Source organism: Rutidosis leptorrhynchoides, chromosome 3 (assembly GCF_046630445.1).
Source record: "Rutidosis leptorrhynchoides isolate AG116_Rl617_1_P2 chromosome 3, CSIRO_AGI_Rlap_v1, whole genome shotgun sequence".
Taxonomy (NCBI): Eukaryota; Viridiplantae; Streptophyta; class Magnoliopsida; order Asterales; family Asteraceae; genus Rutidosis; species Rutidosis leptorrhynchoides.
In genome coordinates this window covers 664,738,784-664,766,215 of record NC_092335.1, presented here as the reverse complement: position 1 = coordinate 664,766,215, position 27,432 = coordinate 664,738,784, and the positions used below count along the sequence as shown (strand labels likewise).

General features: G+C 34.8%; 1 pseudogene; it reads right to left on the bottom strand.

Moving 5' to 3' along the window:
* Positions 1–9,457: 9,457 nt before the first annotated feature.
* On the bottom strand, positions 9,458–27,119 carry LOC139899283 (glutathione reductase, chloroplastic-like; annotated as a pseudogene).
* Between the last annotated feature and the right edge of the window lie 313 nt (positions 27,120–27,432).

The following is a 27,432-nucleotide window of genomic DNA, read 5'->3' as shown; positions in this document are numbered from 1 at the left end:
GGTCAAGTGAAATCGTTTGCGGAATTATCCGCCATGGCCAGGGGTTTCGAATCGTATTCGCGGTTGAAGGTTAGCGAACCTTCAAGTAAGAGAAGGGTTGATTCGTATGGTGCTTCAAGTAAGAAAACTAAGGGTGCAAGTGTGAGCACGGGTGGCATACGGACGGATATATCGGATTCTAGTTCATCTAGGTGTTACAATTGTGGCGTTAGGGGTCACAAGTCTTGGAAATGTTCGGTGCCAAAGGGTGATGGTACGGTGTGCTTCAATTGCCAAGAAGAAGGACATCGTAAGTCAGAGTGTCCCGAGTTAGCGGGGATGGGTGTGGCGAGAAGACGTTAAGGTACTTTTTGTTTTTAATAAATATGTCCTTTGATTATTTATTATGTGCCGATTGAGTTCGGGTTTGTTAATTACATCGTGTGGTGCATATTATTGTTATGGGTGACATTCCTAATGGAATTACCCTATGGTGGTGTATGGATTGACGGAGGAAGGGCGTAAGACTTGGTACGACCAAGCATTTCTTAGTATTTGGGAAATGTTTCTACCAAGCCATGGGAACAAGCTTTGGTGTTTGGTTAATAAGCGCGTGTTCGCTTTTGTGTTGAAGTTGGAACCGTGAGGTTCATCGGGTGGATGGAACCCGAGAGATCGAGTGTTTGATCTCGATGTATGTTGGTGAAGGAGTCTACATGACGCGACGTTAGGTGCCTCTTTCATACCTACTAGCGTGGTATTCGACTCCGATGGTGTTGCGGTCACATTGAACTTAGGGTACCGGTGAAATACCCTTTAGGTGCTTGAGTGACGGTGTGGAAGTTGCAAGTGATAGCAACTCGGTGATTGCTAGAGTGATACTTGTACGGTTTGGTAAGTACTTCGGTTGAAGTAGCGAGGGATAATCCAAAATCCTTCGTGTGCTCATGGATAGAGCAAGGTGTTGTGATGTGCATATTATGGAATGCAAGACGGATGGATCTTATCTTCCTTTAACATGTTGATTGTATGAGTCCCGGTGAGACGGAGACGGACTCGACGGTTGACTGAGTCAACAATGAGTGGTTATGGGTCGGAGTCTAAGTGGGGGAGTTTGAACTCTCGCACGAAGATATTCTAGTGTGTTGATATTGGACGATGCCCGTATAGATTCGAGGTTAGCGTTGAGACCTACGTTGGTCGATTGTGGTAAAAGTACGGTTTGAAATAAACTGTACTTATGGTTTTGGATTTAAATTATCACCGAGGTTGTAATGTGGTGAATCTCTTTGGGAGATAAATGGACGTGTTTGATGAGCAAGGTGGGATCCCCGGCTAAGGGATGTGCATGTTGGATTCTCTTCTAGAGAATTATTGATTTGTGCCTATGTGCGATATAGGTGGTTCTTGCTCGATTGTGATGACGTCGTGTGCTATGGTATGGACCACGGCGCCGGTAGTGCCATAGCATGTCCGGGTGTGTTATGATGTGAACCACAGAGCCGGTAGCATCATGACAATGTGAACGGTGTGAACCACGGAGCCGGTATCACCATGACGCGGATGTGGTTGACCGTATGGTTAGTGTATTCCGTCAGGATTCACTATGGTGTATGCAGTACCCGATGCTACACTACTCATTGTATGAGGCCAAATGAGCGTGTGTGATTGGTGGGTTATGGTTGTTGACTCGATCCTCTAACTTCACCTTGGGAGTAGTGTTATACCGGCACGGTATAACGTTATCGGAAAATGCGAGTACCGATGGAGAATGGGAGTACCATTCCTGTGTTGAGATTTGGGAAGTGAGTCGCGTGTAGTTCGGATTCACAATAACACGTGTGGATGTGGTCATTCTATTGGGATAGTGACTCTCGTGTAGTTCGGATTCGGCCAATCCCGATTGTTGTGCGGTGGAGGTAGTGAGTCGCGTGTGGTGCGGATTCACTAAGGCACGTGTAGTTTCGGCCAACCTTCATGTTGTTAGTATTGCGAACTATTGGTTGTTTTATACGCCAATGGTGGGGTCGTAAGGACCATGTTGTGTGATTAGTGATGCGATGGCCGTGTTTCGCTCACATGATTGTTGAGGGTGGGACAATAGCCGTTTTTGTATACCTTGGGATTAGCGTTGCCATAGTCGTTTTGGGCGCTATCGGTTTTAGTCGTTTGCTTATGATGTTACGATAGTTGCGTATTTGTCATGTTGCGCACTACAAAGGATGATCAGTGATAAGTGTTATCCGTAAGGATTCGCTTTTGTTTGGTCTTCATTCGGTGGTTGTTGACCTTATGTTGGGATGTGGTTACTTTTAGCATTGTACTTGGTAGGGTACGCTAGGAGTTGATATTTCGGTACGAGATTGGTTGAGTTTTCCCGATGTGAGGGATTGAGCAAGTTTTAGTGCTTGGATTTGTGGATTTTAATAAATCGCGGGTGACGATTTAGTGGTTAAGGGTGACTCTTTGAGAAGAATTGCCTATAGAAGTTGGAAGAATACGTATCGATTCCGCGTATTCTATGTGAACGTTATCGACTTCGGATGTGGTGTGTATTGCACGTCTCGAAATACGTGCAATTGTGTATTTAGTTAATGAATTAATCTTCGGGTTAATGAGAAATGTGTTGGAAGTCGGATGGGAACGATTGTTTGAGAACCATAGCGTGAAGTTTCGAATTGGTTAAGTGACTAGGATTACGAGGACGTGATCGAAATAAGTGGGGGAGAGTTGTAAGACCCATTTGTTCGTACAATGTATAAGTAGAGCACGTACGACGTATAACGAATATATGTAGATTCAAAGGGCGTACGATGGACTTAATATGATATTATTCGAGTTGTGACGTGAAGTCATGAATGTATGTATGCATGGCGAGTTTATGGAAACGTTCAAGAATATATATATATATATATATATATATATATATATATATATATATATATATATATATATATAAATATATAGGTGTATCGTGTATGTACGACTAGTGTATGAAGGGTTTGAGACGTGTTCGTGTGTTGGAGTTCAAGTACGCGAGAAATGGACAGAAACCCATATTAGGTTACGGCGCGACCAAGAGAGCCGCGGCGCGGCATTGAACCAGAATCAGGATCAGGAGGCATGTAAACAAGACCACCAGACCACGGCTAGGGTCGCGGCGCGAGGAAATAGAGCCGCGGCGCGGCGATACTGGATGACTGGTTCCGGATTTCGCAATTTTAAGGGTGTTTAGGGGCATTTTGGTCATTTCGCGTGTGTGCCAGATTTGGGATCTTAAATCCCATCCACCCATATCATTTTCTTTATATCTTTTTCCTTTTCTTCTCCATTTTCTCTCATTTCCTTCAAAACCCCAATTGATTCAAAGTGTGATTTGGAAGGGAAGAAGTGGGATTCGATCTTTGGAGCAAGAATAAACGTTGTTCTCCTCGTTCTTAGCTACGATTTGATACTAGTGGTAAGTCTTCTATCCGAAATTCGTTCTTGAGATTTATGTTCATATTTTAGGGGTTTTTGATTGTGAGTTCATAATGAAACCCCATTAGTTGTTAATGGAAGGATGACACCAAGATTCGGGTTTACGAGTGATGAAGGCGGGTTTTGGGTTGGAAATCGATTTGGCCATGATTAGGACTTGTAATTGGGTTGAATCACTAGGTTTAGTGATTATGGAAGTGTTGGAACCCATTTTAGTGTATTTGAAAGACTAATTTTGAAATGAGTCAAAATTAGGGTTTATGGGTGATTTCGGGAATGATAAGTGTTTAACACTTGTGTTTGGGTTTAATTGACGTGTTAGGACCATTTTAACGTGTGTTAGTGATTATTGGTTAGTTTGGACGCGGTTTGTGCTTGAAAGTGCATTTGGGTCAAAATTGCACTAAGTGTCAATTGGGTTGGTTTGTAAGTCCACCCTAATTGTGTTGTTCGTATTGTGATCATGGTATAGGTACGTTCCATTGACGTATTGCGGATTTGTTCGGTTGCATTCATCAAGACGATAAGGTGAGTGTTAATATCCTATGTGCATATGTATGTGTAGGATGGGTGCGGGTCGGGTGAAGTGGCTCTCGGTTATAGAGCTCACTCCACATATAGGTGGATATGATGGACTTGTGTATAGGTCCAATTGGCACGGTTGTGCGTCTTGGTTGACCACCTTTGGCGAGGTGCACATTTTGTGTGTACTTTATCACATGTACTTGTGATGTGGAGTATATAACTCCAATGGCGAAGGGTTGACATTGAGTTGTGTTTTGGATAACCCCGATGATGTGGATTTTATAACCCCAGGACTGTGGGTTGTGATTTGGGAAGTGGATCACGTGTGGATGCGGATTCACGATGACGCGTGTAGTTTCGGTCATCTTATTGAGGTAGTGATCTCGTGTGGATGCGGATTTACTAAGGCTCGTGTAGTTCGGCCAACCTCGATGTTGTTATGTTATTGAAGATAGTAGTCTCGTGTGGATGCGGATTTACTAAGGCTCGTGTAGTTCGGTCAATCTTCATTTGGTATTGGGATAAGGGGTTAACCTTGGGCGGCTATATGCTTTATTATGCATTGGATATTGTTGAATTGTTGTGTTGTAGCTAACCCTCCTGATGTAGCTTACTGGTGTGGTACATATCGTCGTTGGTGTACTTACATTGTTGATATTTTAGCTTGTGTATAGTGATCGTACGATATGTTTAGATTAGCTTGCCTTTATGCATGGACTCCGGTATGTGCTATTTGATTATCATTGTGTGGCGTGTCCATTTTATGCATATATATGTATGTAGTATATTTTCACTCACTAAGCGTTAGCTTACCCTCTCGTTATTGATATTTTTATAGGTTCGCATGATTGGCGGCTCGGGTAAGCGTAGGAATTAGAAGATCTTGCTTTTGGACTCGATTTAGGATTGGGTAGCGTAGTCTCAATCACCATACTCGGTTTTGTGTAAAAGTAACTAGTCAGGTCGTAAGTAATAACCGGGTTATGATATAACTAACGCATTATTGTATTAATGAGTTTAAATTATTATTGTATGTTTTTAAGTTCGTTGAACTTACTTTGATAACAAATACGTTTTGGAAATTGTGTAATGAGACCTAATGTGTTATTTAATGTATATAAAAGGGAAAAAAATTTATGGACTAGAAATCGACGGGTTGGGTCGTTACAGCATGATACCCACAATCCACCTAAACAAACCTTTTGGGTTGTAGACTTCAAAATCTCGGTATAACAATGTATGAATTTGCTCAAATTTATGGAATGGTAGTATCATTTTACAGTCTATCTTTATTTAACTTTCATTAAAAGAGTAATAAAATAATACCGTATGCCTTTTCACACTCGCAAACCCTTTATCATATGTTCTGATTATTTAAGCGCAAATGTTGCTTTTTTACATTCTATTAGCTTTTAACTATATGTAATTACAAAGTTGAATTAGTAATCGCCATGGTCTGTTGAAATCATCAGCATCATCATATAAGGTAGCTGTGAATTTTTTTTAATCCTCTCTCCATTGTGATTGTCATCGTCATCTAAGCTTGACAAAACTTCATGTATAAACCATAATTCGTTGTGGCTTCATAAGTCCAAAAACATGTAGAACGTAATGCAAATCAAAATCAAAAAACATGTAAAATAATTCGATGATACCTTGTGTTTACACAAGAGAGAAAGGCGATTGAACTCTTGTTTGGTTCCTGATTCTGATACTTTTCTGGATATAGTTGGTTTGATAATCTTCCTCTGCACTGTTGTGTCCTTAGAATTTTTCGCAAACTGGGAGCTGTTTGAAAAAACTGACAACATAAAATAAAATTAATCAAATCAAATCAAAATCAAAATTAAAATCAAAATAACAATAATATTAATAAAAAAATTTAGTTAAAAATAGAAGTATGAGAGTGAAGACATACACGTATGCTTCACGGTAGGAAGATTTTTTTGATGAGTTGCCGACATATGTTTGCTTAATCCTATACAAACCATCCAGGAGAACACTTTAAATGAAACATATGATAAAAATGAGATCCATCGAGTTTTGCAAAAGTTCAAAATGTGGTTAAAGGAATAATATACCTTGCGGGTTCTTCATCTTCATCTGATGATACAATTGTTGAAAAATTACATACATTTTATGCTCACTGTCATGCTATTTATACATCTTTTGTTGAGTAAGTGATAAATCAAATCCATGACTATGCTTGGGTAGACTGAAAATCTACTTATGATCCTGAGAAAACAAACGTCAAAGTCAGATTTAGTAGGTCAAAATAAAAAATTTACGGTTTTTACAATATTGGTCAACAATGTATCTTTAAATGAAATTATTAAAACAAAAATTTTAAGTGTTTTAACAAATATAGATTATGTTTATGTTTCCAGACAACTATATTAACGTTTATGGATTTCACGTTTATTTACACAAATAAATCTAAAAATTTATTACTTAAATGTATAAAAGTCTAATCCGATTATTCCCGAGTTACCAATGACTCCCGAGTAGCAAATTTTTGCAAACGTGCACAAATCAATAAAGTGTGGAAAATAAAACGAAAATATGGAACACTTCAATACACACGTGTGCAGCGAAATAGCTAGTTTGATCCATGTGTTCGGTAGCACTTCTAAATAAACTGCCTTTGTGTACCTGTTGCAAACAAATTAAGTAATCAAATATGAGATATGAGAAAAATCATCTTACATTACATTAAACCTGGATTCTTTTTATTAACCTGCTTCATGTAAATTTTTTCTTCAATGGTGCTACATTTTATTAAACGATACACAATAACTTCTCTAGTCTGACCAATACGATAGAGACGGTCAACACTTTGATTATCAGTACTACAAAAAAAGAAAAAAAGAATTACAAGTGTTGCAATATCATAAGATATATAAAAAAAGACTCATTATATGAGATTTGCAACCTCGGGTTCCAAGCTGGATCAACGACAATCACACGATCCGCGTTGGTAAGAGTGAGTCCCAAACCGCCAACTTGGGAGGTAAAAAGAAATATTTGAGCTCCAACACCGTCTTGAAAAACTTATTAGGAATGAATATTGTTATTTGTTATAATAATAATAAGTAAAGTAATAATTATGCCATAAGTATATGATATATAATATAATAAAATTAAATAAAGCAACAATTTCTATGGATAAATTACTTGCATCAATAATTTTAGATCTGTCCTTAGCTTTAGTAGTGTCATCAAGTCGTAAGAACTTGTACTCTCGGGTACCAAGAACTTGCTAAGCACATAGAATACATAGAAGATCAAAATCAAAAATAATAATATATACTTGTGCAAACGGCTATTACAAACTCATTATATGAACTTGCTAAGCACATAAATACTTGCTAGACCCATTACAGATCTAACAGAACGTATATCATCCCTATAATAAGCAAACAGCTGTTACAAAACAATACTTGTGCAAAATTAAATCTTATTTTGGAACAAACAACAAACCTGAATCAAATTAAGCATGACGTGAGTCTGAGAAAAGATAAGAACGTTATGACCTTCTGGAATCTGTTTATCCTGTGACAAAATTTAAAAAATATATATATAACAGTCGTTTGCAATAAAATATTGAGATTATAATGATTAAAGCTATAAAATTTTGCAACCAACAAAGATAAATGACAAATATTTTGCATGAATGCTTGTAATTATTGTCCTTAATATCAAATAGGGATGCAACTTCTGCAATAACCTTTATCATCTCTTGTGAAAATTGTTTAGGAGAAGTTATATCCTAATTTGACATTAAGGAAAATAATCACAAGCATTCATGTAAGATATTTTTCATTTTATCTTTGCTGGTTACAAATTTTACAACTTTAATCATTATAATTTGAGTATTTTATTGCAAACAACTGTGATATATATTTTTTGTTAAATTATGTCACTGGATAAATTAATTCCAAAAGGTCATAATGTTCTTATCTTTTCCCAGACTCAAGTCATACTTAATTTTGATTCAAGTTTGTTGTTTGTTCCAAAATAAGATTTGATTCTGTACAAGTATTGTTCCGTAACAGTCGTTTGCTTATGATAGGGATGATATATGATCTGTTAGATCTGTAATGAGTCTAGAAAATTCTTAGCAAGTATTTATGTGTTTAGCAAGTTCATATAATGAGTCTATAACAGCCGCTTGCACAAGTATTTATTATTTTTTGATCTTTTATGTATTTTATGTGCTTAGCAAGTTCTTGGTACTCGAGAGTACAAGTTCTTACAACTTGATGACACTACTAAAGCTAAGGACAGATTAAAAATTATTGATGTAAGTAATTTATCCATAGAAATTGTTTCTTTATTTAATTTAATTATATTATATATCATATATCATATACTTATGATATAATTATAATTATTTAATTATTAATTATTAGAATACTTATATTTATTATTATTTAACAATATTTATTCTTAATAGGCTTTTCAAGACGGTGTTGGAGCTCAAATATTTCTTTTGACCTCCCAAGTTACCGGTTTGGGACTCACTTTTACCAATGCGGATCGTGTGATTGTCGTTGATCCAGCTTGGAATCCGAGGTTGCAAATCTCATATAATGAGTCTTTTTTATATATCTTATAATATTGCAACACGTATTTTTTTATTTCTTTTTTTGTAATACTGATACTCAAAGTGTTAGACTATATCTATCGTATTGGTCAGACTTGAGAAGTTATTGTGTACCGTTTAATAACATGTAGCACTGTTGAAGAAAAAAAATTTATATGAATCAGGTTAATAAAAAGAATTCAGGTTTAATGTAATGTAAGATGTAAGATGCTTTTTCTCATATCTCATATTTGATTACTTAATTTGTTTTACACAAAGGCTATATATTTAGAAGTGCTACCAAACAGATGGATCAAACTAACTATTTCGTTGCATAGGTGTATACTGAAGTATTCCATATTTTCGTTTTATTTTCCACACGTTATTGATTTGTGCGCGTTTGCAAAACTTTGCTAGTCGGAAGTCATTGGTAACTCGAGAATAATCGGATTGGACTTTTATACCTTTAAGTAATATATTTTAGATTTATTTGTGCAAATAAACATGAAATCCATAAACATAAACGTTAACATAGTTGTCTAGAAACATAAACATAATCTATATTTGTTAAAAAAAACTGTAAATTTCTGTTTTAATAATTTCATTTAAAAATATATTGTTGACCAATATTGTAAAAACTGTAAATTTCTGATATTGACCGACTAAATCTAACTTTGACGTTTGTTTTCTCAAGATGATAGTGAGCATAAATATATGTACTTTAATAATTTCCTTTAAAGGTAGACACTTTTTAATCATATAAATAAGCATGCATTACTAGCATTTTGTTAAATAATTTTAATATTTCACGTCAAACGAACAAAAGAATACAACTGTTTCATACCTTAAAAGCATGCATTGCCATGAAATTACTTGGTTAGAATCTCCCTACACTCCAGCAGCAGCTTTAGCTTCATTATCAATTTTACCCTGAACACAATTTTAACAAGGTAAGTAATAGCAAAATATATTGGTTATGTTTTCAAAAAAAATCAGAATGAAATAAAGGTGCAATTTTTAACCCTTTTGTAAACAGGTCAATTCCGGTTATGGTTTATCCTCAACGAGTCAAAAGTCGCCATGAAATATACTTTAAATCCACAAAACCATCTATAAATCATTCTATTTAAAATTTGGATCACAAAAAGAAAATAAAATAAAAAAATAATAATAATAAGTAATACCCCAGAAGTAGAATTTCGAATTTCCCTTGTAGGAGTCCGCATGGTGACGAATTCCTCAGCTGATGTAGGATGACACCAATAGTGGAGTCAAATTGGGCCTTGGTCAAGCCCGCTTTATTAGCAACAGCAACACCCTATATTGTAACTTAACTTAGATTTTAGATAATACAATATTACAATAACCAAGAATGGCAAACAGAAGATGTAGCAAGATGTAGCATGTAGTGACCCGAACTTTTCCATGTTTATATATATATTAAATGAAATTGTTATTTACATGATTAAGTGTTTCCAACATGTTAAGCAATCAAACTTGTTAAGACTTGATTAATTGAAATAGGTTTCATATAGACAATTGACCACCCAAGTTGACCGGTGATTCACGAACGTTAAAACTTGTAAAAACTATACGATGACATATATATGGTTATATATATAGTTAACATGATTTTATTATAAGTATGTATCTCATTAGGTATTTTAACAATGAGTTATATACATAAAAATGAGACTATTAATTTAAGAAACTCGAAAACGATATATATAACGATTATCGTTATAACAACGTCTTACTAGGTACATATGAATCATATTAAGATATTGATACACTTGGTTAATTATGTTAAATGATAAGTAAATATATTATTAAGTGTATTAACAATGAAATACATATGTAAAAATAAGACTATTAACTTAATGATTTCGAAACGAGACATATATGTAACGATTATCGTTGTAACGACATTTAACTGTATATATATCATACTAAGATATATTATATATCATAATATCATGATAATATAACAATTTAACATCTCATTTGTTATAATAAACAATGGGTTAACAACAATCAACAAGATCGTTAACCTAAAGGTTTCAAAACAACATTTACATGTAACGACTAACGATGACTTAACGACTCAGTTAAAATGTATATACATGTAGTGTTTTAATATGTATTCATACACTTTTGAAAGACTTCAAGACACTTATCAAAATACTTCTACTTAACAAAAATGCTTACAATTACATCCTCGTTCAGTTTCATCAACAATTCTACTCGTATGCACCCGTATTCGTACTCGTACAATACACAGCTTTTAGATGTATGTACTATTGGTATATACACTCCAATGATCAGCTCTTAGCAGCCCATGTGAGTCACCTAACACATGTGGGAACCATCATTTGGCAACTAGCATGAAATATCTCATAAAATTACAAAAAATATGAGTAATCATTCATGACTTATTTACATGAAAACAAAATTACATATCCTTTATATCTAATCCATACACAAACGACCAAAAACACCTACAAACACTTTCATTCTTCAATTTTCTTCATCTAATTGATCTCTCTCAAGTTCTATCTTCAATTTCTAAGTGTTCTTCATAAATTTCAAAAGTTCTAGTTTCATAAAATCAAGAATACTTCCAAGATTGCAAGTTTACTTCCAAGTTTTCTAAATCCATTCCAAGTAATCATCCAAGATCAAGAAACCTTTGTTACTTACAGTAGGTTATCTTTTTAATACAAGGTAATAATCATATTCAAACTTTAATTCAATTTCTATAACTATAACAATCTTATTTCGAGTGGAAATCTTACTTGAAATTGTTTTCGTGTCATGATTCTGCTTCAAGAACTTTCAAGCCATCCAAGGATCCTTTGAAGCTAGATCTATTTTTCTAATTTTCAGTAGGTTTATCCAAGGAACTTGAGGTAGTAATGATGTTCATAACATCATTCGATTCATACATATAAAGCTATCTTATTCGAAGGTTTAAACTTGTAATCACTAGAACATAGTTTAGTTAATTCTAAACTTGTTCACAAATAAAGGTAATCCTTCTAACTTGACTTTTAAAATCAACTAAACACATGTTATATATCTATATGATATGCTAACTTAATGATTTAAAACCTGAAAACACGAAAAACACCATAAAACCGGATTTACGCCGTCGTAGTAACACCGCGGGCTGTTTTGGGTTAGTTAATTAAAAACTATGATAAACTTTTATTTAAAAATTGTTATTCTGGGAAAATGATTTTTATTATGAACATGAAACTATATCCAAAAATTATGGTTAAACTCAAAGTGGAAGTATGTTTTCTAAAATGGTCATCTAGACGTCGTTCTTTCGACTGAAATGACTACCTTTACAAAAACGACTTGTAACTTATTTTTCCGACTATAAACCTATACTTTTTCTGTTTAGATTCATAAAATAGAGTTCAATATGAAACCATAGCAATTTGATTCACTCAAAACGGATTTAAAATGAAGAAGTTATGGGTAAAACAAGATTGGATAATTTTTCTCATTTTAGCTACGTGAAAATTGGTAACAAATCTATTCCAACCATAACTTAATCAACTTGTATTGTATATTATGTAATCTTGAGATACCATAGACACGTATACAATGTTTCGACCTATCATGTCGACACATCTATTTATATTTCGGAACAACCATAGACACTCTATATGTGAATGTTGGAGTTAGCTATACAGGGTTGAGGTTGATTCCAAAATATATATAGTTTGAGTTGTGATCAATACTGAGATACGTATACACTGGGTCGTGGATTGATTCAAGATAATATTTATCGATTTATTTATGTACATCTAACTGTGGACAACTAGTTGTAGGTTACTAACGAGGACAGCTGACTTAATAAACTTAAAACATCAAAATATATTAAAAGTATTTTAAATATATTTTGAACATACTTTGACATATATGTATATATTGTTATAGGTTCGTGAATCAACCAGTGGCCAAGTCTTACTTCCCGACGAAGTAAAAATCTGTGAAAGTGAGTTATAGTCCCACTTTTAAAATCTAATATTTTTGGGATGAGAATACATGCAGGTTTTAAAAATGATTTACAAAATAGACACAAGTACGTGAAACTACATTCTATGGTTGAATTATCGAAATCGAATATGCCCCTTTTTATTAAGTCTGGTAATCTAAGAATTAGGGAACAGACACCCTAATTGACGCGAATCCAAAAGATAGATCTATTGGGCCCAACAAGCCCCATCCAAAGTACCGGATGTTTTAGTACTTCGAAATTTATATCATGTCCGAAGGAGGATCCCGGAATGATGGGGATATTCTTATATGCATATTGTTAATGTCGGTTACTAGGTGTTCACCATATGAATGATTTTTATCTCTATGTATGGGATGTGTATTGAAATATGAAATATTGTGGTCTATTGTTACGATTTGATATATATAGTTTAAACCTATAACTCACCAACATTTTTGTTGACGTTTAAAGCATGTTTATTCTCAGGTGAATACTAAGAGCTTCCGCTGTTGCATACTAAAATAAGGACAAGATTTGGAGTCCATGTTTGTATGATATTGTGTAAAAACTGCATTCAAGAAACTGATTTCGATGTAACATATTTGTATTGTAAACCATTATGTAATGGTCGTGTGTAAACAGGATATTTTAGATTATCATTATTTGATAATTTACGTAAAGCTTTTTAAACCTTTATTTATGAAATAAAGGTTATGGTTTGTTTTAAAAATAAATGCAGTCTTTGAAAAATGTCTCATATAGAGGTCAAAACCTCGCAACGAAATCAATTAATATGGAACGTTTTTAATTAATAAGAACGGGACATTTCAGTTGGTATCAGAGCGTTGGTCTTAGAGAACCAGAAAATTTGCATTTGTGTGTCTTATCGAGTTTGTTAGGATGCATTAGTGAGTCTAGACTTCGACCGTGTTTTCTTTAAAAATGATTGCTTAACATTTTTGTTGGAAACTATATATTATTAACATGTATATATTATGTGATATATTAATCTGTTAACATGTTTGATATTGTGTGATAGATGTCTACCTCTAGCACAAATCCCATTGACTCACCTAATAATAACGAAGAGTCGAATATATATTGGACTGATTCACAAGTTCCCGAAGAAGAACCGGAAGAAGAATCAGAACCGGAAGAGGAGGAACCGGAGGAGGAAATAGAACCGGTGGGGGAAATAATAAAACGGTTAAGTAAAAGAAAATCCTCAACCAACCGACCAAGGTTAATTATGGTCAATGGTGTTTCCGCCAAGGAAGCAAAATATTGGGAGGATTACCAATTCTCCGATGAATCGGATTCCGACGAGAATTCCGATGATGTTATAGAAATTACCCCAACTGAATTTAAAAAGGCAAAAGAAAATAATAGGGGAAAGGGCATAAAAATAGAGAAATCTAATTCCAACCCCGATGAACTTTATATGTATCGTCAACCCCCGAAGCCCTTAAGTTGTAACAATGACCCGGGAACCTCTAAACCACCAGGTTTTTCTAAACCGTTGTGGAAAATGACAGCTCGTATTAGGGGAACATCATATATCCCTAGAAACTTGGCAAAACGAACCAAAACCGAAGAAGAAGAAACGAGCGAGTCGGAATAAGATCGTTGTATTCGTGTGGTGTAATATATGTAATATAGTGTGCTTATGCTTTATGATATATGTAAAAATTGCTTATATTAATAAGTATTTTTTTTTTATGAATCTAACTCTTGTCTATTTTACATTATAAAAACACAAAATGGATAGACAACCCAATATATTAAGAGACCTACCCGGAGACATGATTGATGAAATCTTGTCTAGAGTCGGTCAGAATTCTTCGGCACAACTATTTACGGCGAAATCAGTTTGTAAGACATTCGAAGAACGTTCCAAGAATGTCTTGGTTTATAAGAGACTTTCATTTGAAAGATGGGGAATATCACATTGGGAAACCCATAAGTTACGATGTGTTTACTTTGACGCATATATTGCGGGGAACCCAAATGCTATTTTACGCAACGGGTTAAGAAATTATTTTGACTCAATGTATCCGAATATAGGACTTCATGATTTAGAAAAAGCGGCTAACATGCAACATAAAGAAGCATGCTATGCTTACGGGTTAGTAATGTTCGCTTCTCACCAAAGTGAGAAAAAGAACATCGGGCTACAACTATTAAACAAAACGTTCCCACAAGTGACGGAGTCGGTAATTGGGGTAAGAAATGATGTTTTTAGGTTATTACGAGACTGTTGGTCATTACGTAACCCTCGTCCCTTTGACGACGTTACAACACGCTGTCTTATCAACGGCCATAACGGTTATGTTCCACAAGACCAAGGATGGGAAGTAGTCCTAGTAAAACCAGAATGCATGACTTGTTTCTGGACGTATGAATTACGTGTCTCTATTGCCTTTGCTGAACGACTTGTGTACTAGCTAGAATTATCTTCATAACTATCTTGTATCAAAGTTATTGTGTGCTATATTTCATGCTTTATGTAAAATAAGCGGTATTGTAAGTTTGTAAAATATTGTATAAAAGTTTGAACGCGAAATATTATTATAATCAGTTTTTCATATAGAATTGTAGTAGTTGAATTGTATATTAGCTACTAAGTATGAACTTAACGGGTAGGTACTACCCGAATTTAAACTTATAAAACGCTAATATGAAGAAAAAGCTTTTATAAATGAGTTCATATTATGCTACGAAATACTATTAACTACTCTTAATATTCTGTATGATTAACTTGTTCCATTTGACTATTTTGAAGGAAATGGCACCGACTACTCGACACACCGTGAATATGAATGAAGAGGAATTCCGTAATTTTCTAGCTTCAAACATAGCCGCAGTACAGGCTGCGCTACATACCAACAATAACCTTGGATCTAGCAGTACAGGAAATCGTGTAGGATGCACCTACAAAGAATTCACTGCCTGCAAACCTTTGGAATTTGATGGAACCGAAGGACCGATCGGATTGAAACGGTGGACCGAGAAGGTCGAATCGGTGTTTGCCATAAGTATGTGTACTGAAGAGGACAAAGTGAAGTACGCTACGCATACCTTCACAGGTTCTGCGTTAATATGGTGGAATACCTATCTAGAGCAAGTGGGACAAGATGTTGCGTACGCACTACCGTGGTCAGCATTCAAGCACTTGATGAACGAGAAGTACCGTCCCAGAATCGAGGTCAATAAGCTCAAGACAGAACATAGAGGGTTACGAACCCAAGGATTTGATATTACCACATACGAAAGACGATTCACAGAATTGTGCCTATTGTGTCCGGGGGCGTTCGAAGATGAGGAAGAGAAGATCGACGCATTTGTGAAAGGATTACCGGAAAGAATCCAAGAAGATATAAGTTCACACGAGCCCGCCTCCATACAACAGGCATGTAGAATGGCTCACAAACTAGTGAACCAGATTGAGGAAAGAATTAAAGAACAGACGGCTGAAGAGGCCAATGTGAAGCAAGTCAAAAGAAAGTGGGAGGAAAACGGTGATAAGAATCACCAATACAACAACAACAGCAATTACAATAATAATCGCAACAATTATCCCAACAATCGCAACATCAATCGCAACTACAACAAACGGCCCAACAACAACAACAATAACAACAACAACAACAACAGCAACAACAACAACAACAGCAACTACAACAATCATCCCAACAACAATAACAACCGCAACAATAACAACAATCAGAAGCAGCTATGCCAAAGGTGTGAAAAGTATCACTCGGGGTTCTGCACCAAATTTTGCAACAAGTGTAAAAGAAATGGTCATAGCGGGCGAAGTGTGAGGTCTACGGACCAGGGGTTAATAGAACGAAAGGAACAAATGGTGTCGGAACGAGTAATGGCGGAGCAAGTAGTGTCGAAGCAAGTTATGCCAATGTAGTTTGTTATAAATGTGGAAAACCGGGCCACATTATTAGAAATTGCCCGAACCAGGAGAACACGAATGGACAAGGCCGCGGAAGAGTTTTCAATATTAATGCGGCAGAGGCACAGGAAGACCCGGAGCTTGTTACGGGTACGTTTCTTATTGACAATAAATCTACTTACGTTTTATTTGATTCGGGTGCGGATAGAAGCTATATGAGTAGAGATTTTTGTGCTAAATTAAGTTGTCCATTGACGCCGTTGGATAGTAAATTTTTACTCGAATTAGCAAATGGTAAATTAATTTCAGCAGATAATATATGCCGGAATCGAGAAATTAAACTGGGTAGCGAAATATTTAAGATTGATTTGATACCAGTAGAGTTATGGAGTTTTGATGTAATAGTTGGCATGGACTGGCTGAAGAAGGTGAAAGCAGAGATCGTATGTTATAAAAATGCAATTCGCATTGTACGAGAAGAAGGAGAACCCTTAATGGTGTACGGAGAAAAGGGCAACATGAAGCTACATCTTATTAGTAATTTGAAGGCACAAAAAATAATAAGAAAAGGTTGCTATGCTGTTCTAGCACACGTCGAGAAAGTACAAACTGAAGAAAAGAGCATCAATGATGTTCCCGTCGCAAAAGAATTTCCCGATGTATTTCCGAAAGAATTACCGGGACTACCTCCACATCGATCTGTTGAATTTCAAATAGATCTTGTACCAGGAGCTGCACCAATAGCTCGTGCTCCTTATAGACTCGCACCCTGCGAGATAAAAGAACTGCAAAGCCAACTGCAAGAACTATTAGAACGTGATTTCATTCGACCAAACACATCACCATGGGGAGCTCCTGTTTTGTTTGTCAAGAAGAAGGATGGTACATTTAGGTTGTGTATTGACTACAGAGAGTTGAACAAACTTACCATCAAAAACCGTTATCCACTGCCGAGAATTGACGACTTATTTGATCAACTACAAGGCTCGTCGGTTTATTCGAAGATCGATTTACGTTCTGCATATCATCAAATGCGAGTAAAGGAGGATGATATTCCAAAAACTGCTTTTAGGATGCGTTATGGTCATTACGAGTTTATGGTTATGCCGTTTGGATTGACTAACGCACCAGCTGTGTTCATGGACCTTATGAACCGAGTGTGTGGGCCATATCTTGACAAGTTTGTCATTGTTTTCATCGATGACATACTTATTTACTCAAAGAATGATCAAGAGCACGAAGAACATTTGAGAAAAGTGCTAGAAGTATTGAGGAAAGAAAAACTGTACGCTAAGTTTTCAAAGTGTGCATTTGGTTGGAAGAAGTTCAATTCCTCGGTCACATAGTGAACAAAGAAGGTATCCAGGTGGACCCGGCAAAGATCGAAACCGTTGAAAAGTGGGAAACCCCAAAAACTCCGAAGCATATACGTCAATTTTTAGAATTGGCTGGTTACTACAGAAGATTCATCCAAGATTTCTCTAAAATAGCAAAACCCTTGACTGCATTAACGCATAAAGGGAAGAAATTTGAATGGAAGGATGAACAAGAGAAGGCGTTTCAATTATTGAAGAAAAAGCTAACTACGACACCTATATTGTCATTGCCTGAAGGGAATGATGATTTTGTGATTTATTGTGATGCATCAAAGCAAGGTCTCGGTTGTGTATTAATGCAACGGACGAAGGTGATTGCTTATGCGTCTAGACAATTGAAGATTCACGAGCAAAATTATACGACGCATGATTTGGAATTAGGCGCGGTTGTTTTTGCATTAAAGATTTGGAGGCACTACTTATATGGGGTCAAAAGTATTATATATACCGACCACAAAAGTCTTCAACACATATTTAATCAGAAACAACTGAATATGAGGCAGCGTAGGTGGATTGAATTGTTGAATGATTACGACTTTGAGATTCGTTACCACCCGGGAAAGGCAAATGTGGTAGCCGACGCCTTGAGCAGAAAGGACAGAGAACCCATTAGAGTAAAATCTATGAATATAATGATTCACACTAACCTTACTACTCAAATAAAGGAGGCGCAACAAGGAGTTTTAAAAGAGGGAAATTTAAAGGATGAAATACCCAAAGGATCGGAGAAACATCTTAATATTCGGGAAGACGGAACCCGGTATAGGGCTGAAAGAATTTGGGTACCAAAATTTGGAGATATGAGAGAAATGGTACTTAGAGAAGCTCATAAAACCAGATACTCAATACATCCTGGAACGGAGAAGATGTACAAGGATCTTAAGAAACATTTTTGGTGGCCAGGTATGAAAGCCGATATTGCTAAATATGTAGGAGAATGTTTGACGTGTTCTAAGGTCAAAGCTGAACATCAGAAACCATCAGGTCTACTACAACAACCTGAAATCCCGGAATGGAAATGGAAAAACATTACTATGGATTTCATTACTAAATTGCCAAGGACTGCAAGTGGTTACGATACTATTTGGGTAATAGTTGATCGTCTCACCAAGTCAGCACACTTCCTGCCAATAAGAGAAGATGACAAGATGGAGAAGTTAGCACGACTGTATTTGAAGGAAGTCGTCTCCAGACATGGAATACCAATCTCTATTATCTCTGATAGGGATGGCAGATTTATTTCAAGATTCTGGCAGACATTACAGCAAGCATTGGGAACTCGTCTAGACATGAGTACTACCTATCATCCACAAACTGATGGGCAGAGCGAAAGGACGATACAAACGCTTGAAGACATGCTACGAGCATGTGTTATTGATTTCGGAAACAGTTGGGATCGACATCTACCGTTAGCAGAATTTTCCTACAACAACAGCTACCATTCAAGCATTGAAGCACTTTATGGTAGAAAGTGTAGGTCTCCGATTTGTTGGAGTGAAGTGGGGGATAGACAGATTACGGGTCCGGAGATAATACAAGAAACTACCGAGAAAATCATCCAAATTTAACAAAGATTGAAAACCGCCCAGAGTCGACAAAAGAGCTACGCGGACAGTAAAAGAAAAGATATAGAGTTTGAAATTGGAGTAATTGTCATGCTTAAGGTTTCACCTTGGAAAGGCGTTGTTCGATTTGGTAAACGGGGGAAACTAAATCCAAGGTACATTGGACCATTCAAGATTATAGATCGTGTCGGACCAGTAGCTTACCAACTGGAGCTACCTCAACAACTCGCGACTGTACATAACACTTTCCACGTCTCAAATTTGAAGAAATGTTTTGCTAAAGAAGATCTCACTATTCCGTTGGACGAAATCCAAATCAATGAAAAACTTCAATTCATTGAAGAACCCGTCGAAATAATGGATCGTGAGGTTAAGAGACTTAAACAAAACAAGATACCGATTGTTAAGGTTCGATGGAATGCTCGTAGAGGACCCGAGTTCACCTAGGAGCGTGAAGATCAGATGAAGAAGAAATACCCGCATTTATTTCCAGAAGATACGTCAACACCTCCAACTGCTTAAAATTTCGGGACGAAATTTATTTAACGGGTAGGTACTGTAGTGACCCGAACTTTTCCATGTTTATATATATATTAAATGAAATTTTTATTTACATGATTAAGTGTTTCCAACATGTTAAGCAATCAAACTTGTTAAGACTTGATTAATTGAAATAGGTTTCATATAGACAATTGACCACCCAAGTTGACCGGTGATTCACGAACGTTAAAACTTGTAAAAACTATACGATGACATATATATGGTTATATATATAGTTAACATGATTTTATTATAAGTATGTATCTCATTAGGTATTTTAACAATGAGTTATATACATAAAAATGAGACTATTAATTTAAGAAACTCGAAAACGATATATATAACGATTATCGTTATAACAACGTCTTACTAGGTACATATGAATCATATTAAGATATTGATACACTTGGTTAATTATGTTAAATGATAAGTAAATATATTATTAAGTGTATTAACAATGAAATACATATGTAAAAATAAGACTACTAACTTAATGATTTCGAAACGAGACATATATGTAACGATTATCGTTGTAACGACATTTAACTGTATATATATCATACTAAGATATATTATATATCATAATATCATGATAATATAACAATTTAACATCTCATTTGTTATAATAAACAATGGGTTAACAACAATCAACAAGATCGTTAACCTAAAGGTTTCAAAACAACATTTACATGTAACGACTAACGATGACTTAACGACTCAGTTAAAATGTATATACATGTAGTGTTTTAATATGTATTCATACACTTTTGAAAGACTTCAAGACACTTATCAAAATACTTCTACTTAACAAAAATGCTTACAATTACATCCTCGTTCAGTTTCATCAACAACTCTACTCGTATGCACCCGTATTCGTACTCGTACAATACACAGCTTTTAGATGTATGTACTATTAGTATATACACTCCAATGATCAGCTCTTAGCAGCCCATGTGAGTCACCTAACACATGTGGGAACCATCATTTGGCAACTAGCATAAAATATCTCATAAAATTACAAAAATATGAGTAATCATTCATGCCTTATTTACATGAAAACAAAATTACATATCCTTTATATCTAATCCATACACCAACGACCAAAAACACCTACAAACACTTTCATTCTTCAATTTTCTTCATCTAATTGATCTCTCTCAAGTTCTATCTTCAAGTTCTAAGTGTTCTTCATAAATTTCAAAAGTTCTAGTTTCATAAAATCAAGAATACTTCCAAGATTGCAAGTTTACTTCCAAGTTTTCTAAATCCATTCCAAGTAATCATCCAAGATCAAGAAACCTTTGTTACTTACAGTAGGTTATCTTTTTAATACAAGGTAATAATCATATTCAAACTTTAATTCAATTTCTATAACTATAACAATCTTATTTCGAGTGAAAATCTTACTTGAAATTGTTTTCGTGTCATGATTCTGCTTCAAGAACTTTCAAGCCATCCAAGGATCCTTTGAAGCTAGATCTATTTTTCTCATTTCCAGTAGGTTTATCCAAGGAACTTGAGGTAGTAATGATGTTCATAACATCATTCGATTCATACATATAAAGCTATCTTATTCGAATGTTTAAACTCGTAATCACTAGAACATAGTTTAGTTAATTCTAAACTTGTTCACAAATAAAAGTTAATCCTTCTAACTTGACTTTTAAAATCAACTAAACACATGTTCTATATCTATATGATATGCTAACTTAATGATTTAAAACCTGAAAACACGAAAAACACCGTAAAACCGGATTTACGCCATCGTAGTAACACCGCGGGCTGTTTTGGGTTAGTTAATTAAAAACTATGATAAACTTTTATTTAAAAATTGTTATTCTGGGAAAATGATTTTTATTATGAACATGAAACTATATCCAAAAATTATGGTTAAACTCAAAGTGGAAGTATGTTTTCTAAAATGGTTATCTAGACGTCGTTCTTTCGACTGAAATGACTACCTTTACAAAAACGACTTGTAACTTATTTTTCCGACTATAAACCTATACTTTTTTTGTTTAGATTCATAAAATAGAGTTCAATATGAAACCATAGCAATTTGATTCACTCAAAACGGATTTAAAATGAAGAAGTTATGGGTAAAACAAGATTGAATAATTTTTCTCATTTTAGCTACGTGAAAATTGGTAACAAATCTATTCCAACCATAACTTAATCAACTTGTATTGTATATTATGTAATCTTGAGATACCATAGACACGTATACAATGTTTCGACCTATCATGTCGACATATCTATATATATTTCGGAACAACCATAGACACTCTATATGTGAATGTTGGAGTTAGCTATACAGGGTTGAGGTTGATTCCAAAATATATATAGTTTGAGTTGTGATCAATACTGAGATACGTATACACTGGGTCGTGGATTGATTCAAGATAATATTTATCGATTTATTTCTGTACATCTAACTGTGGACAACTAGTTGTAGGTTACTAACGAGGACAGCTGACTTAATAAACTTAAAACATCAAAATATATTAAAAGTATTTTAAATATATTTTGAACATACTTTGATATATATGTATATATTGTTATAGGTTCGTGAATCAACTAGTGGTCAAGTCTTACTTTCCGACGAAGTAAAAATCTGTGAAAGTGAGTTATAGTCCCACTTTTAAAATCTAATATTTTTGGGATGAGAATACATGCAGGTTTTAAAAATGATTTACAAAATAGACACAAGTACGTGAAACTACATTCTATGGTATAGGTCGAAACATCTATATATATTTCGGAACAACCATAGACACTCTATATGTGAATGTTGGAGTTAGCTATACAGGGTTGAGGTTGATTCCAAAATATATATAGTTTGAGTTGTGATCAATACTGAGATACGTATACACTGGGTCGTGGATTGATTAAAGATAATATTTATCGATTTATTTCTGTACATCTAACTGTGGACAACTAGTTGTAGGTTACTAACGAGGACAGCTGACTTAATAAACTTAAAACATCAAAATATATTAAAAGTATTTTAAATATATTTTGAACATACTTTGATATATATGTATATATTGTTATAGGTTCGTGAATCAACTAGTGGCCAAGTCTTACTTTCCGACGAAGTAAAAATCTGTGAAAGTGAGTTATAGTCCCACTTTTAAAATCTAATATTTTTGGGATGAGAATACATGCAGGTTTTAAAAATGATTTACAAAATAGACACAAGTACGTGAAACTACATTCTATGGTTGAATTATCGAAATCGAATATGCCCCTTTTTATTAAGTCTGGTAATCTAAGAATTAGGGAACAGACACCCTAATTGACGCGAATCCTAAAGATAGATCTATTGGGCCCAACAAGCCCCATCCAAAGTACCGGATGTTTTAGTACTTCGAAATTTATATCATGTCCGAAGGAGGATCCCGGAATGATGGAGATATTCTTATATGCATATTGTTAATGTCGGTTACCAGGTGTTCACCATATGAATGATTTTTATCTCTATGTATGGGATGTGTATTGAAATATGAAATCTTGTGGTCTATTGTTACGATTTGATATATATATAGTTTAAACCTATAACTCACCAACATTTTTGTTGACGTTTAAAGCATGTTTATTCTCAGGTGAATACCAAGAGCTTCCGCTGTTGCATACTAAAATAAGGACAAGATTTGGAGTCCATGTTTGTATGATATTGTGTAAAAACTGCATTCAAGAAACTGATTTCGATGTAACATATTTGTATTGTAAACCATTATGTAATGGTCGTGTGTAAACAGGATATTTTAGATTATCATTATTTGATAATCTACGTAAAGCTTTTTAAACATTTATTTATGAAATAAAGGTTATGGTTTGTTTTAAAAATGAATGCAGTCTTTGAAAAATGTCTCATATAGAGGTCAAAACCTCGCAACGAAATCAATTAATATGGAACGTTTTTAATCAATAAGAACGGGACATTTCATAGCAACCTGAACAATTTCAGCTGAATCATCACCACACGTGTAATCCAACTACTTGGTCAGTCTTTGCAGACACCACTAGTTTAGTTTCATAAAAACTCTATCCGGAAGGCCAGATAGAGTAGCCTTTAAGGGCCTAAAATTTGCTGTGTACACATTGATGTCACCATAAGCTTCAATTGCCTGCAATTTTGTATAACTTCTGAGATGTATGTGCAACTTTGACCAATCTGGCAACTTTGACCGGTTACTCAACAATGGACCAATCTGGGTCACATTTATATCTCTAAATCCAAGGAGTAAAAAGAAAATAACTTGTCGCTCGGTAAGACCAACTTGTCCGATTGGTGGTTGGGAGAATACTGCTAACGGTACAACACTACAAAATAATCAGAAAGTAGACAATGAGGTTCACAGCTTTAAACAATAAGGTGTTGTTTGTTTTTTAAGATGATTTTATATGAAGATCTGCGGACCATGTATGTAAAAAAGATGTGGCCTAAAGGTGTGTATAATGAATAGTGAAGACTGTTTGTTTTTATGTTTGCAAAATAACTTAATCTTGTCTACAACACTTAAAAGCATATTTTTAAGTCCGCGAGGTTGCAGACATAATAAGATTGAGTCTTATTTGATCATATGACTAAAAACAAACAATACACAATAAAAACGTAAATGGTCGCGCAAACATAAGACTAATAAAATGTGCAGACTGAAAAACAAAGAACGCCTAAGTCACATTATAAGAAGAATATAGCTATATACCTGAAATCTGGTTTTGTAGGTTCATTGGCAAACCCCTCCCTCCATTTAAGCAACAAGAGTAAGATTCATTCTATCAGTAACGTCTCCAACTGCCCAAATAGATGGAACCGATGTACGAGAGTATTCATCGACCTTATGATCATTAAACAAACAAACAATAAATATGAGACATGACCCACACACAAGTAAATACCAAAGGACCAGACAATAAAAGAAATACCAGTATTGCACCATTCTTGTCCAATTCCACACCCACGTTCTCCAATCCCAAATTCTGCAACATCAAATGAATTTTAATTATCCATTTTGTTGATAGTCAAAAAGTAAACGCATTTATTGGAAGAAGAAATAGGATAAAGCAAGTAACTTTCTAAATATTTTTTGGCATTAAGCCATTAACCATTAACCATATAATTGTTCCACATTCTTATATCCAAATTCATACAAAAGATGGCGATGTTAATACTGATTTATTTTTTAATTTCTACTGCTTCTACTTTTAGTTTCTTTACTTGTGATATTAGGTAATTTATGTTTTACTTGTAAAGGGTACCTTTGTATTGGGCTTTCGGCCCGTGGCAAACATAACATGTGAGAAGCCCTCAATTGTTCCTTTATTAGTTTTAATGGAAAACAACCCGTCTGTAGATTTGATCACAGCTTGAGGTGACTCTTCTGGGTGGAATTCAATTCCCTTCAAAGACATCTGCTCTGCAACAAAGTCTCTAATCTGTTTAAGTTAAAAAGTTAGGTTGTTATACAAATACAAATTGTTCTATAAAAGACAACACAGACATATTGAAAAATATGTCATATTGAAAAATATGATATAATGCCATGAAAGTAGTGATAATATCAACTCTTAAGTCCAAATGTCACATTGAAAATACGATATAATGCAATGAAAGTAGTGTGTGCAATTACTTACCTCTTCATCAAACCCACGTAAAACTTGCTTTTGACAGATAAATACATGCACCTCACTTTGCAGTCATTAAAAATATCAGCAAACTCAGCTGCAATGTAACCCCCACCAACAATTGCAATTTTTGTAGGTTTGGATGGCAAATCAAGGACCGCATCCGAATCTATCACGTATTCACTTCCAGGAATATCGGGTATGAATGGACACCCTCCAACTGAAACTAAAATGTTCCTTGCAGTGTATAGTTTCCCATCAACATCCACAGTGGCGGGTCCACAATCTCCTCAAAAAGTTATACAAAAGTTATTAAGAAAAGCAGGTTTAAGTATTCATATAATAAATTGTTAGCATCTGTTGATTTTTCATCTACATCCCTCGGTGAATAAACACTCCAGTAAATTGTTATATAATGACAAATGAATAATAAGGTAAGTTTTGCTAAACCATTTCACGTCCTTCAATCAGTTTAACACCATCGTTGTTTAGAATGTTCTTGTAGATGTCTGTAAGACGCTGTAACTCGGCATTCTTATTAGCCATCAAAGTGCTCCAATCATGAGTTGGTTCAGAATTGTATGACCATTCGAAACCAAGACTCTCCTCAAATTCATGAGAATACTTAGATCCATAAACAAGCAACTTTTTAGGTACACATCCACGAAGCAAGCACCTTCATTCCAAATATCAATTATCATCGGTCTAACATTCTTTTCTTAAAATGAAAAATAAAATAAAAAAGGCACAGAATGTTCATACCACCATCAACAAAAATCAAGTACTCCGTATTAATCAAATCAACAATAAGTATATTGTATACCCACCAATTACATCAAATTACACATAGCAATCTGCATCTACATTATAATATGCAAAGAGTTGCCTTTTATATAGGGACAAGTTTATGTAGAAGAAAGGATAAAACTTTTTAAACTTGAATTATAATGAATTTATATATCTGTGTGCATTTAAGTTATACAATAATAAAGTCAATTTTGTGAATTTGTAGACTTATATAGCTCAAACATATAAAAAAATATATGTATGTATATGTAAAAATATAAGTGTACAGCAGAATTAAAAAAAAAAAAAAAAAAAAAAAAACTTACGTTCCACCAACACCTCCGGTAGAATCAGAAGAAATAGTAGCAAACAGAAGCTCACAAACAGCAACTGAAGCACCAAAATTGGCGGCAAAACGAGAAGCCCTAACACCACCACTACCAGCACCAATAGTGAACAGATCAAAGTCATAGTGACGTGGCTCAGCGCCGTTCATTGATTCGGCTCTGGTAGAAAACCGACGTGATTTCAGTAAGCGATCGTCGGAGAGAAACCCTAGGGCTTTTTTCGAGAGATTAAATGAATAAGATGATGAGGATGATAGAGGATTGATAATGAATGGTGAACGAGTTAGGGTAAGGGTTGAGAATCTGCGGTGTCTGTGAATTAGGGTTTGAAGTGTTGGAGATGATAAAGCGGTCGTGAATTTTGGGGTGCTAAGTGATCCGACCATATCACACTAACAATTTAAATACAAAGTCTTAACGGTTAAAAACAATTTTATTAATACAAAATATAATTAGAGCATTACTTGGTTACTTCACTATCTATCACTTCTAACACACACTTCTTACTTCTTAACTTCACAAGTTAACTCATTAACCCATATTTATACTACTCTATGAAACGTTCTAGATACTAAATTTTTTCATGAATATAAAAATATCTAGATATTTCCTACACATACAAATATCTAAATTTTTTCTAGCATATACAAGTATCTAAATTTTTTTTCTATACATATTAATATCTAGATATTTTTCTTA